Consider the following 13,939-nt stretch of genomic DNA (forward strand, 5'->3'; position numbering starts at 1 on the left):
CTGAAACCCTGCCTGACAAAAAGGAATCAAATGAAAATTCAAAATGAAATGAATAGAAACAATTTTAAAAGGATCTAAATTATAGGTTTGCAAATGTCTAAGAATGAAATCTCAGTAACTAAGAATCAAAAAGATTATACTGTAACAAGTGGATTTAGGACTTTGACTGTGGAAAAAGAGGAGAAATGAATAAAAGGAGAGAAGTCAATCATTCAAGCAAAATGACATGCAAGATTGGTTCATTTTATATTTCTGAAGTATATTCCACAGTACTAAGATTTCTTAGACAAGTGGAATGTTTATACTGAGAAGACCCTAAATTTCAGTTTACCCTATAGGGCATTTTTAACATGTCCCAAATTATTTAGCTCTGAGGTGTCTTAGATAAAGGAGTTAAACCCACCAGGCTCGGGGATAAACTTTTGGATTCTGGAATTTGGAAGCTACTAAATTTGTATTAAATTCTATACATCAGGGATTCTTAATATTTTTTGTATCAAAGATTCCTGTGGCAGTGGAGTGAATGACTCCATATATAGAAATATAGGCTATTTCTCAGATTACTGTTTTTAATGTGTAAAATAAAATTCACAAGCTTATGAAGGAAATTAGTTACATTAAATATAAATGTTTACTATTCAAGTTCCTGGACTCCCTAAAATCTATCTACTTGTCCCCAAGAGGTCCATTAACCCCTAGTGAAGATCACCTATTTTAGAAGTGTAGCCTAAAGAATTCATGTTTTCTTTTAAGTTCAACACTTAAAAACTTCCAGAAAAGAAAAATGAGATGATACCTTAAAGCTTTCAAAACAGCTTAAAATCAAATTTAGATACTTAACTTTAAAAAACAAAAGGAGGTAGCTGGGTGGCTCAGTGGATTGAGAGCCAGGCCTAGAGACAGGAAGTCCTAGGTTCAAATGTGGCCTCAGACACTTCCTAGCTGTGTGACCCTGGGCAAGTCACTTAACCCCCACTGCCTAGTCCTTACCACTCTTCTGCCTTGGAACCCATACACAATATTAATTCTAAGATGAAGGCTAATGGTTTAAAAAAATAACAAAAACAATAAACAACCTAGATGGCTTTCCTCACTCAGAGGAATGTATCCTTGGCTGAATATATTACAGTGCCAGAAAACAATTTAAAACCTGTTAATTCCTTCAAGAGACTGGCAGATATGAGGGGCCCTAAAGACTACTCCAAATAAAACCCAGAAACCCTGACTGGTATAATATTTCCATATTTGCTTATCTTTCTGGAGATATTTTAAAATACAAATTATTCCTCCAGTCTACTATGGCATGAATAAACCCTCCTCCCAATTGATAAATGCACAAAAATGAATAGATAGTTCATTTTAGGAATCAATTCTACAGAATCAAGTAAATAAAAGCTATATATAAGCATATGCAAAAGTGTTTTAAATTGTTATAGATTAGAAAAGTGCAACACAAAACAACTCTGAGATATCATCTCATCCCTAGAAGATTGGCTTAAATGAGAAAAAGGACAAAATGACCAATTTTGGAGGAGAAATGGGAAAATGAAGAGCACTAGGAAAATATTATGCAAGTATAAACTGGTGCAACATTTTGGAGAGCAATCTAGAATTATGCCCCAAAAGATATAAAACGGGTATACCTTGACCAGCAATACCACTATTGGTTTATTTCTAAAAGTGATCAGGGGAAAAAGAAAAGAACATATATGATCTAAAATAATTATAGTAGCTCTCTTTGTGGTGGTAAAAGACCTAGAAATTGAGATGCTGACCATCAATTGGAGAATGACTAAATAAGTTGTGGTATATTATCATGAAGTTATACTACTGTGTCATAAGAAATGAGGAGCATATTAATTAAAATAAACCATGGAAAGACCTGTGTGAAATTATGACAAGTGAAATAAGCAGAATCAAGGAAACATTATATATACAGCAACAGAAATATTGTTTGAAGAATGACTTATCTATGTCCTCTTCCAGAGAAAGAACTGATAAATAGAAATGATAGCTTATAATATAGCTTATACCATTAACTAAGATAAGATCAAAATAGATACATGACCTAAACAGATGTAAGGATTGGAGAGGAATTTATGAGTCAACAAGAGATGAAGAGAATTGTGATATATAAAATGGATAATTCCGAGTACCTTAAATTGAAAAATCTTTGTAAAAATAAAACAAAATATTGGTGGGGGTGGTATACATAGTGATCTTATATGTTAAATATAAAAAGAACTTTGTCAAAGTTATAAGAATAAGAACTATCCTCCAATTGATAATTAAGCAAACATTAGGAGTAAACAATTTTGGGATGAATAAATCATAGTCATATGTAGATATTTGAAAAATGCTCTAAATCACTACTGCTTAGAGATGTACAAATGCCTCACATTCTTCAGACTGACAAAAATGAAGAATTTTGGAAGGGATATGGGAAAATGGGGACACTAAAACACTCTTGGTGGAAATGGGAACTGATTCAGAGATTTTAGAGAACAATTTGAAATTATAGCCAGAATGTTATAAAACTATGTATTCTCCTAACCCCAGCAGTACCATTATTGGGTCTGTTTCACAAGGAGGAAAGGAAAAGAACCCCTATGTTTTAAAATATTTATAGCAGCTCTCTCTTTGTGATTGCAAAGAATTAGAAATTGTGGGATGTCCAATTGGAATGTGGCTAAACAAATTGTATTATATGATTATGATGGAATAGTACTTTGCCATTAGAAGTAATGAGCAGACTAGTTAAAAAAGAAAAAAAAATCTTGGAAAGAACTATATGAGATAAAGAACACTAAAATGAGTAGAAGGCAAGAGGACATTATACAAAGTTATAGAATAAATGCTGTTAACTTCAGAAAGTGAACTAAAAGGTGAAAACAGGAAAGACAATTCATATGAGAACTTTAGTCTTCTGGGGGATACCTTCTGTGATAATGGGAATGTGGGAGAGGGCTGGAGCACTTGTGGATTGGATTTATTATGTAGATATGAAGAAAAGTAAGCTAAAAATATCAAGTATTTATGATTTCATTCACATCCATTATTTTTCTTTGTATATGGAAATACTTGTTTGATTTGGTTCTGTAAAATTTGGAATAAAGATAAATCTGAAGAGGAAGAAAAACAAGAAGAAGAAGAACAAGAAGTACCTACTTTACTTCCATGTTTGACAAGTCACCAAAAAAACAAGCAAAAAGATAAAACTGACAATTATATAGTTCTTACTCATAATCTTACAGTTTTTTGCTGGGATCTTCAGGGTTCTCCCTTATGAAATCAACAAGGATTTAGCAATGTTGACTTAATACTTTTGAGATTGGTCACGTTAGTGGGATCTCCAAGTTAATTGTTTTGTGCTGTACACATTATTTCCACACGTACAATTTTTGAGAGCTTTCCAGTATGAATAGTTTTATCTTCCTTAGTAACTAAATTGGATGCTGTGACCCCAAGCTCCACTATGAACATAGGTTTTGTTCTTGTTGAGTTGTTTCAATAACATCTTACTCTTCATGACCCCATTTGAGCTATTTTTGGCAAATATACTAGAATGTCTTGCTATTTCCTACTTTAGCCTATTTTATAACTAAGAACAGAGGCAAAAAAGGTTAAATACCTGGCCAGGGTCACACAGCTAGTAAATATCAAAGGTCACATTTGAATTCTGGGAGAGGCATCTTCCTGAATTCAGGCCTGGAATTCTATCTACCTCTCAATAGATAGGTTTTTTTAAATTTTTTTTATCCCCAGCAATGAACACAGTGCTTAAAATATCAGCCAATTAACAAACATTTATTAAGCACCAACTATGTGCCAGTCACTCTTATAAATACTGGGGACACAAAAAGAAGCAAAAGATATTCCTTGCTCTTACAAAGTCCAGAGTCTAATGGGGAATGAAACATGCAAACAAACACAGCATATAAAAAGCAAGAATATATATATATATACATATATATATATATATATATTCACATATATATGTATATATGTGTGTGTGTGATAAATAGGAAATAATTAGCAAAGGGAAAGCATTAGAATAGAGGGGAGGGGAAAGTCTTCTAATAAAATTTAAAGAAAGCATTTTAGTTGAGACTTAAAGGAATCCAGAGATATTATGAAGCAGTGCTAAGGATGGAGAGTGTGTTCCAGGCATGGATGTTAGCCAGAGAAAAAGCTTAGACCTGATAGATGTAATATCTTGCTCATGGGGCAGACAGGAGGACAGTGCCACTGGTTCCAAGTAGGCACTTAATAAATTTTGTTGATGAATGACTGAAACACAGAACCCAATGTGGGAACAACCTGATATGATTTGAACCCAGACCACCTCATCAGAGAGTTGCCTGACAGTCTCCAAATTCCTTTTCCTTCTTCTAAAGGAGAGCTGGTAGTGATGGCAAAACTTACTGATCTATACCACGAAGTTTGCTAATATGGCCCACAACTCATACCTGGCCTGTCTTGCCTACCAGTTTCACAATAAAGACAGAAACCAGGGCATACATATAAGAAACTTCCCTCTACCAATACAGCTAGCCATCCTCTTGGCAACTTAGAGCCTTAGAGATCTGCACAGGTAATGAGAGTTAAGGAGACTTGTCTGGGGGTCTTACTTAGTTTCAAGACCAGCTCTCTATCTAGTGCCTCCCAATATTGGTAGCCTGTAAAGACACCAATAGCCATGGGATTTAGAACTTTGTCTCTTTTCTGATTCTTTATATTTAGAAATTTTAAAAATATGTTTTGTGCCCTTTGGCATTCTGCAGAACTCTATGGACACTTTCCTATAATAATGCTTTTGAATGCATAAATAAAATGCATATGATACTAAAAAGGGAACAATTACATTAAAATACAATTTTAACAATCTATTTATTTTAACAAAAATCCCACATTACACAAGATGTGAACACCAACTCTTGAACTTTAGCCAGCTTCAGAGGTAGACTTCATCCAGCTTGTCAAAACCAGTATTGTCTTATCCTAGAGCCTCTGTTTTCAGACTTGATAAAAGCATGCCCTAAGCAAATAGGGAGATTTTTTAGAATAGAAATAAAATGGTCTTCAATGATTTTATTCCTCAACAGGGCTTTCTCTTATCCTTATCAAGTGATTTGGTGTTGCTGTTGTTCAGTCATTCCAGTCACATCAGACTCTCGTTGACCTCATTTGGAGGGTTTTCTTGGCAAAGATACTGGAGGGGCACAGATTCCACAAGAGAAGTTGTTAAAGAAATATCTTTTCTTTTTTTTTAAAAACAGTAAGCAGAACTCACATTGCCCTCACTCCCTTCCAAGAAATTCTCCTCCTTGACTTTGTGGCTTGAGGCTTTGTATTTCTCTGCTGTTATATTGAGGTCTGTTTTTGGAAAGAAAAGGAATCTGCAAATGGTCTCAGTCCAACATTCCCTGACAGGGGAAATTTTGACCTTTTTTGCTTTATGTCTAGAATAGCATAGCATGTTGTCTTTTACAAGACAAAACATGGTGTGATTGTAGCAGCCAGACTAGCCGTTTCAATTTTAAAATTATCTTTATCTTGTGGCTTAAAATGAGGCGGCACATATCTCTTGCTCTCTTAACCTTTTCTAACAAATTAAATAAGACTGTGACAGAAAAGATGTCATCTAGCTGTTAAAGCCAGCCCAACTGAAGTGACCCTTGGGTAACCTTTAATTGCATGACTTCCTTCAATAACTGTGTTTTATAGACTGACGTTTAAATTCAAACACTGTGGAAAAATTCTGGATCTAGCAGATATACTGACCTTTCTAGTACATAAATTTATAAAGCTATCTTTTCCTGTTTGCTGATATATATATATATATATATATATATATATATATATATATATATATATATATATGAATGATACTTTGCTTCAAGGATTTGGTGGAAACTACCTTAAAAATTATCTAATAATAATACCTTACAAAAATTTATATTCCCAGTTGTCTACTAATAAACTAAGCAAATTTTACTTCTAATAGTGAATAAATGTTTTGATTTCACAGCAATTAATTTTTCAACTTTCAATTTTAATTTTTAAATATTTTCCATGTTTACATGATTAATTTTCTTTCCCTCCCCTCTACCCTCTCTCCTCCCAGCACCAAAAAGCAATTGCACTGGATTGTACAGATGTTATCACTTGATACCTATTTCTGTATTATTCATTTTTACTAAAGGGCAATTTGTTTTAAGGCCTAAACCCCAAATCACATACCCATATACACATGTGATAAGTGAAGTCATATGATTTGATTTTGCATTTATACTCCCATAGTTTTTTTTTTCTCAATGTGGATAGCATTCCTTCACATAGGTCCTTCAAGGAGTCCTGGCTTGCTGCATTGCTATTAGTAGCAAATTCTATTACATTGGATTGTTCCACAATGTTTTGTTTTCTGTGTATAGTGTTATCCTAGTTCTGTTCATTTTACTCTGCATGCATTAATTGAGGTTCTCCCAGTTCATATAGAAGTCCTCCAGATTATCAATCCTTATAGCACAATAGTATTCCATTAGCATCATATATCATAATTTGTTCAGTCATTCCCCAATTGAGGAACAACCTTTTGTTTTCCAGCTTTTTGCCATCACAAAGAGTACAGTTATGAATATTTTTGTACAAGTATTTTTCCTTATTATCTCTTTGGGGTATAAACCTAGCAGTGGTATTGCTGGATCAAGGAGTATATATTCTTTTAAAGCCCTTTGCACATAATTCCATATCGTCTTCTAAAATGACCAGATTAATTTGCAACTCCACCAGCAATGCATTAGTGTCCCAATTTTGCCACACCCCCTCCAATATTTATTATTGTCCTTTACTGTCACATTGGTCAACCTACTAGGTGTGAGGCGGTACCTCAGCATTGTTTTGATTTGCATTTCTCTAATCATGAGAGATTTAGAACCCTTGTCAGAGGTTTTTGTTATAAAAAAATTTCCCCCAATTTGTTGCTTCCCTTCTAATTTTGGTTATATTGGCTTTATTTGTAGGAGAAACTTTTTAATTTTACATTTTACATTTTGTAGTGTTTGCTATCTCCTGCTTGCTCCTAAATTCCTTCCTTTCCCATAGATCTGACAGGTATATGATTCTCTGTTCACCAAATTTGTATATGATTTTCCTCTCTGTATTTAAGTCATTTATATACTCTGAATTAGTCTTGGTATAGGGTGTAAGATGTTGATCTAAACCTAATTTCTCCCATACTGTTTTCTCTAATTCTCCCATCAGATTTTTTCAAATATTGGGCTCTTCTTCCTTCACATTTTTTCCCATTAGTTCCCATGATATTCCTGATCTTTTGTTCTTCCAGGTAAACACTTTAATATTATTTCTAATACTATTAAAAAGTGTTTGGTAGTTTGATAGGTATAGTACAGAATAAATAAATTAATTTAGGTAGGATTAGCATTTTTCTTATGTTAACTCATCCTACACATGAGCAATTGATGTGTTTCCAGTTGTTTAATTGTTGTTTTATTTGTGTAAAGAATTTTTTGTAGTTATGTTCATATAATTCCTGAATTTGCTTTTTCAAATAGATTCTCAAGTATTTTATATTGTGTAAAGTGATTTTAAATGGAGTTTCTCTTTCTAACTCTTGATTGTAGACCCAATTCTTTTTCCTTCCTGAATATCATAGCCCAAGCCTTTTGGTCCTTTAATATGAGAGCTGCCGGATCCTATGTAATCCTGACTGGGACTCCTCGATATCTGAATTATCTCTTTCTGACCACTTCCAGTATTTTGTCCTTGGCCTGGAAGTTCTAGAATTTGACTATAACATCCCTGGTAGTAGTCTTTTGGAGAGTTCCCTAGTGAATATTAATGCAAAAAAAATATGATAAGACTGGCAAGAAAATTACAGCAATATGCCAAAAGGATTTTTGACTCTGTAGGATTTATACCAGCAATGCAGGCTTTGTTCAATATTAAGAAAACTATAAGCATAATTGGTAGAATCAGTAAAATAATAATAACAAAAATCATATAATTATATCAATAGATGTAGGAAAAACTTTTGATGAAAAATAACACACTTCTTTTAAAAGCACTAGAAAGATAGGAATAACTGTAATTTCCCTGAAAATAAGTATCTAAAACCATCAGCAAGCATTATATGTAATGAAGAGAAGTTAGATGCCTTCCCAATAAAATCAGGAGTAAAAGGGACAGCCAGATTGCTCAGTGGATTGAAAGCTAGGAATAGAGAAGGGACGTGGTCCTGGGCTAAAATGCGACCTCAGATACTTTCTAGCGGTATGACTCTGGGCAAGTCATCTAACACACATTGCCTAACCTTTACTGCTTTTCTGTCTGGGAGCCAAAACACAGTATTGATTCTAAGGTGGAAGATAAGGGTTTTAAAAATCAGGAATAAAGCAAGAATGCCCATTGTCACTATATTCAATATTGTACTAGAAATTCCAGCTATAGCAATGAGAATAAAAATAAATTGAAGGAATTAAAATAGGCTGTGAGAAAATAGAACTATCATTCTTTTCAGATATGATGGCATTCTTGGATAATCCTAGAGAATCAACTAAAAAATGAATTTAAAAAATTGGCAACTTGGGCAAAGTTACTTGATACAAAGTAAACCTACATAAATCATTTGCATTTTATATATTACCAAAAAATATATTACCAAAAAAGTCCAACAGAAAGAGAGAAAGAAATTTTATTTAAAAAATTATAAACAACATAAAATACTTCATGGTCTGTCTGTTAAGACAAATCCAAGAACTATCAACACAATTTTAAAACATTTTTAAAAAATATAGTCAGGTCTAAACAATTGGAGACTGAACAAACAAAATAAAAAATACCAATCATATCTAAGTTAATTTACTTATATAGTGCCAAGAAACATTTTTCTACCCAAGAAATATTTTATAGAGTTAGAAAAGAAAAAAATAATTGCAAAATTCATTTAGATTAAAAAAGAGTTCAGAATTTCATGGAAATTATAGGGGGGGAAATGTCGGGAGCTATTAAGAGAAATTAAAATCTCAAGTAGATATTTTTATCTGGACCCCCTCAAAAGATCAATACAGACCGGCAGAGCTGTGTATTTATCTTTCCGCTCTATTTACGGGACGAGACAGGTGTGGGATATCTAAGATAAAAATCTGAGATTCCTCTTTTGATTCCTTTCATAATTCTCACCTTCCTTCAAAATGCATTATAGTCTTATTGAAAAAGCTTTGGGCTCTCAGCACTCCAGCAGGAGTGGGGCTAACTCTGTTCCCCTTTACCTGAGAACACAGATGGCTGGTACAGCCAAGGCCAAACCCTTGGCAGGGCATTTTGCCCAGAATTAAAGTAAAATAATGAGGCTCAAAAATTGTTTAATACCATCAAGGCCGAGAAACTGACGGGGCTTTCCAACCTAACGGAGATGTCCCAGGCTCCACTTAAAGATAACACGTGTAGTTGATAGTTTAGCATAGGTTTTTGTCTACGCCTGAAGGCTTCTAAGGCTTTTGTTTTGACTATAGTAAAAATCTTGCTCTCTGTAACTGTGGGAAACTTTCTTGGGCTTTTTGGGGGAAAGGGATCTTTAATTTCCTTTATAATAAAGTGGCTACTTCAGTATTTTTTGAAGTACAATGAGCTAACAAGCCGTGCTTCCAGTCTGTTTCATTCTTTGCGTCCGACGACCACCCAGGCCACTCAGATTAGTCTCTGGTTATAGAGTATCGATCTCTATAGGAAAAGTGAAAGAAGGTGGTCTGGCACTAACAGATTTCAAAACTATGTTACAAAGTAGTAATCAAAATATCAATCTAGTATGACTAAGAAATTGAGTGGTACATAAATGGAATAGATTAGGTACACAATACAAAGTGGATAATAGTCATAGTAATCTAGAGTTTGATAAAATCAAAGGTACAAAATATTGGGATAAGAATTCCCTTTATGACAGAAATTACTGGGAAAATTGAAAAGCAAATCGGCAGAAACTATATATAGATTAATATCTCACACTGTAAACCAAGATAAGTTCAATATAGGCAAATAATTTAGACGTACATTGTGATTGTTGTTGTTCAGTTGTTTCAGTTATGTCCAACTCCTTGTGACCTCATTTCGAGTTTTCTTGGCAAAGATACTGGAATTATTTGTCATTTCCTTCTCTATCTCTTTTTACAAGTGAGGAAACTGAGGCAAACAGGGTTAAGTAATTTACCCAGGACCACACAACTATTAAATGTCTGAGGCCAAATTTGAACTCAGATCTTCCTGATTCTGGTCCTGATGCTTTATCCTTTGTACAGTCCTCCCCCTTATGCTTTTCAGCTTTCTGTTATTAAAGAGGAAGTGAGGAGGAAAAAGAGGAAAAAATTAAAGAGGACAGGAGATGTAATGAAGTGTATATTTGACAGTTACAGTCCTGGGAATGAATAAGATGAACTTACCCATTTAAAAAAGAAGTGAAACAAGAATGTTTGCAAAGACAAGGAGGGAAGAAATTAAATTGAACAGAGAACAGCATTTAGGTCAAATCTCTAGAATATGAAGTGCTGGAGGAGAAGTAATTAGTGATCACTCTTGAAGGATAGATTATATCTGAATTCAAAAGGTATTTAAATGCTCAGAGGAATAGTTTTTATTTTCTCCTAGACATAAGAGGGAGCTATTGAAACTTTTTGAGTAAGATGATGACATGACCTGACTTTGATGGTTATATTGAAGATAGATTGGAGAGAAAACTTGATAGGAAGGAAGACTAATTAGAAGTAATTAGGGCTAATTAAGACTTATTGAGAATAGCACAAGCTAGAAGTAATAAGGGCCTGAACTAGAGCAATTGTTTTCTGAAGGGAGAGATGAGTACTAGTATGAAAAAGGAAAAATTAAGGCTAAGCAGTTGATATGACAGATGTGCAAGAGTGAAGAGTTACAGAAGTGACTTAAAGGCTGTGAACCTAGGTAATTAGAAGGATGGTGATACCCTTGCCAGAAATATGAAATTTAGAGGGAAGAATAGAGTTCAGAAGAAACATGAATCTTATTTTTAAATACATTGAGTTTGAAATGACTCTGGCTTAACTATGTGTAATATTTCAGTAGGCAGTAGAAGAGAGATAAGGATTGCATATTTGGATCTGAGTGTGATCTGCATAGATATGACATCTTAATTATGGCAGCTGAGGAGAATACCAAGTATATATAAAGGATAGGTAATAATAATTTATTATATATATACATATCAAAATTTAAAACATATAAATGTCAACAATTATTAGTTAGAAGAGGAGGAGGAGTTGGTGGATATCACCTTTCTTTCAGTCAAGCAGGTTCATTCCCTCAAAGTCATTGTTGACTCCCATTTCCCTCCCCTCACACATCCAATTAATACAAATAATCCAAAATAGTTGCTAATTCCTATTGATTTTAGCACTTCAATTTCTCTTGCATTCACCTCCACCTTTATTCATTCTCTATAAAACCTATCTAACTCAGCCTTCGTACCTGACAGGATCACACTCTCAGAGTTGCAAGGGATGTCAGAGACCATATAGTCTGCTATTTACTCATGGGAAAAATCATTTAACAATTCTAAATCTAATTTTCAACAATTATAAAATGAGAAACTTGGATGAGATAATCTCTAAATTTGGATGTCATCCGATGATCCATGAACATATCTGAAGAGGAAACCACTGTAAGGAATAGCTCAATATCCATTGTCTCCTCATTGCCTAAATAAAAGTTAAACTACCACTTCTCTTTTAACACCTTCATAATAGGTTCATATGCTACTTTTCTAGCTTTATCTTTTACTTATCTTTTTCACATATGCTATTTTCAATCTAAGTTAGACCTTCTTACTTTTCTTTTCTAATTTCGCCTTTTCCCATTTCTACCTTTATTATTACCATACCCAGTATGTAGAAAGCTCGTCCTCTCTTCTCTATCAGTTGAAATTACACCCTTCTTTTATGTCCAACATCTGATGCTATTCTCCCAGAATGTATTCCATTACCTGTCCCACTAAATGTCATTCTTCTTGCCTAAATGTCTTGTAGTACATGATCTCAATCTCTTTTTTGCAGTAATTTGTCAGGATCTTTTATTGATAGTTATTTTTATGTCCTCCTTGCCATATCCTAGGGATCATTAGATTTTAATCAACCTTTGAGAAAAATCTGTAATGGATCTCTTTACAGTATCAGTATATACAGAATATCTTGCACACAGTAGTCACTTAATAAATATTTTTGAATATTATTTAGCATAATAAAAAGAGAACTGCTGAATAAAAATATGCACATATATGTTGAGTTTTCTCAGGTCTTAATGATCTGAGAGATAATTGACACAGAATAGAAAAAGAAAATCATTAAACTCAATAGTTACAGACAATAAAGTATTTTGTGACAAAATCACTAGCTGAATGTTATTTTTTGTGAGGAAAATTTAAAGTAAATGAATAATCATAAAAGACTTAAGGAGAAAAGATCTATAAGAATTCAAAATTCAGAGAGAGTTAATCAGGGGAAAACATTTGTTAAGGGAATTCTCCATGATGCCTTTTGAAAGAGAATCATTGATTTAAAAAAATAGATCCACAATAAATCCTGTGTTCTTGATTAACTTTCAGAAATTTCAACTGTAGGCATGGATTCAATCTTTAAGTTATTTACCCTAGAACCTCCCTGAGTGAGACTATTTAATTTTTTGGCTTCATAAAAACCATTAAATCTGGAGGGAAATGAGAAGAATAAAACCCTAAAACAGTAAAACTGTAGCAGAAATATAAATTTATCAAAATACAATGGTCTTCATTTAGCTTGATATATTAAATATAATGGTCATTGATATTTTCAGGTTTTTTTTCAAGAAGATAATCTAAGAAAACAAAACCTACAACTTTAGAATTTAGCTTACCATACACACACACACACACACACATACACACACACACACACACATAACCTAATCCCTCCCTCACACACATACACACCTTAAATCATAAGTTTGGGTATTCCAATAAGTACATTCTTTACTCAGCATGTGAAAACAATAATCAACAATATATATAGATAATTACATAAAATACACATACATGCGCAAAATAAAAATAAAAATGTAACAAAATCCAACAACACGTGCTGGTAAAGATGATCCGAACAGAAAACAGAAGTAAAGTGTTCTTGTTAAATTTGATTAAAGGTAATTACATTTTTACTCCTCCCTCTAAATATATTGCAAATATTTTAAAGCTAACATTTCATAAATTACTTTATTTTATATACAATTATAAACAAAAAAGTTATAAACAAGCATATTTTGAGAATGTTATGTAATATGGTTGTTTTAAATCACTAAAATAATTAACATATATCTCTGACTACTTTTTAAACCTGCTCTATAAAAGACAATTAATCACCCCTTTAGAAAAGAGAAGAATAAAAAAGAGCCTTCCTGGCTATTTTGTTATAATTTCACACTTTTATTTATGTTATTTCTGTTATCATAGAAAATGCAAAAATTTCAAGTAGCTTAAGTTCCTAACAGATATCAGATTCCTCCAGAAGTAATGACATGATATCGTTGGTAATATGGAATTCTCAGGAAATGAAAAAGATTTTAGTACCTTTGGTGGCAAAGTTTTTCATTACTTTACTTCATGCCAGAAAATATGAGCTCTTCCAAATCAATATGTTGTAACTCATGTAGACATCAAGTTTGATAAACATGAAATAGCATTCCCAAATCCAAAACAAGCCCTTACATCAGTAATTTGTGATTCCTTTAAAAAGTTGTGACTTTCAAAATGATGAAAGTACATTATTTTAACTTAAATATCATCATATTGGAAAAAATAGAAATATATGAAATAAAATTAAATTATTTATATTCTCAAATGACACATGGACAATGTCTCAAATTATTT

General features: G+C 33.0%; 1 protein-coding gene across 1 annotated transcript in view; it reads right to left on the reverse strand.

Moving 5' to 3' along the window:
* CFAP47 (cilia and flagella associated protein 47) overlaps positions 1–13,939 on the reverse strand; it is an 859,036-nt gene that overhangs the window by 97,229 nt on the left and 747,868 nt on the right. The gene's annotated exons all lie outside the window — the stretch shown is intronic.

Source organism: Gracilinanus agilis, chromosome 3 (assembly GCF_016433145.1).
Source record: "Gracilinanus agilis isolate LMUSP501 chromosome 3, AgileGrace, whole genome shotgun sequence".
In the NCBI taxonomy this organism is placed as follows: Eukaryota; Metazoa; Chordata; class Mammalia; order Didelphimorphia; family Didelphidae; genus Gracilinanus; species Gracilinanus agilis.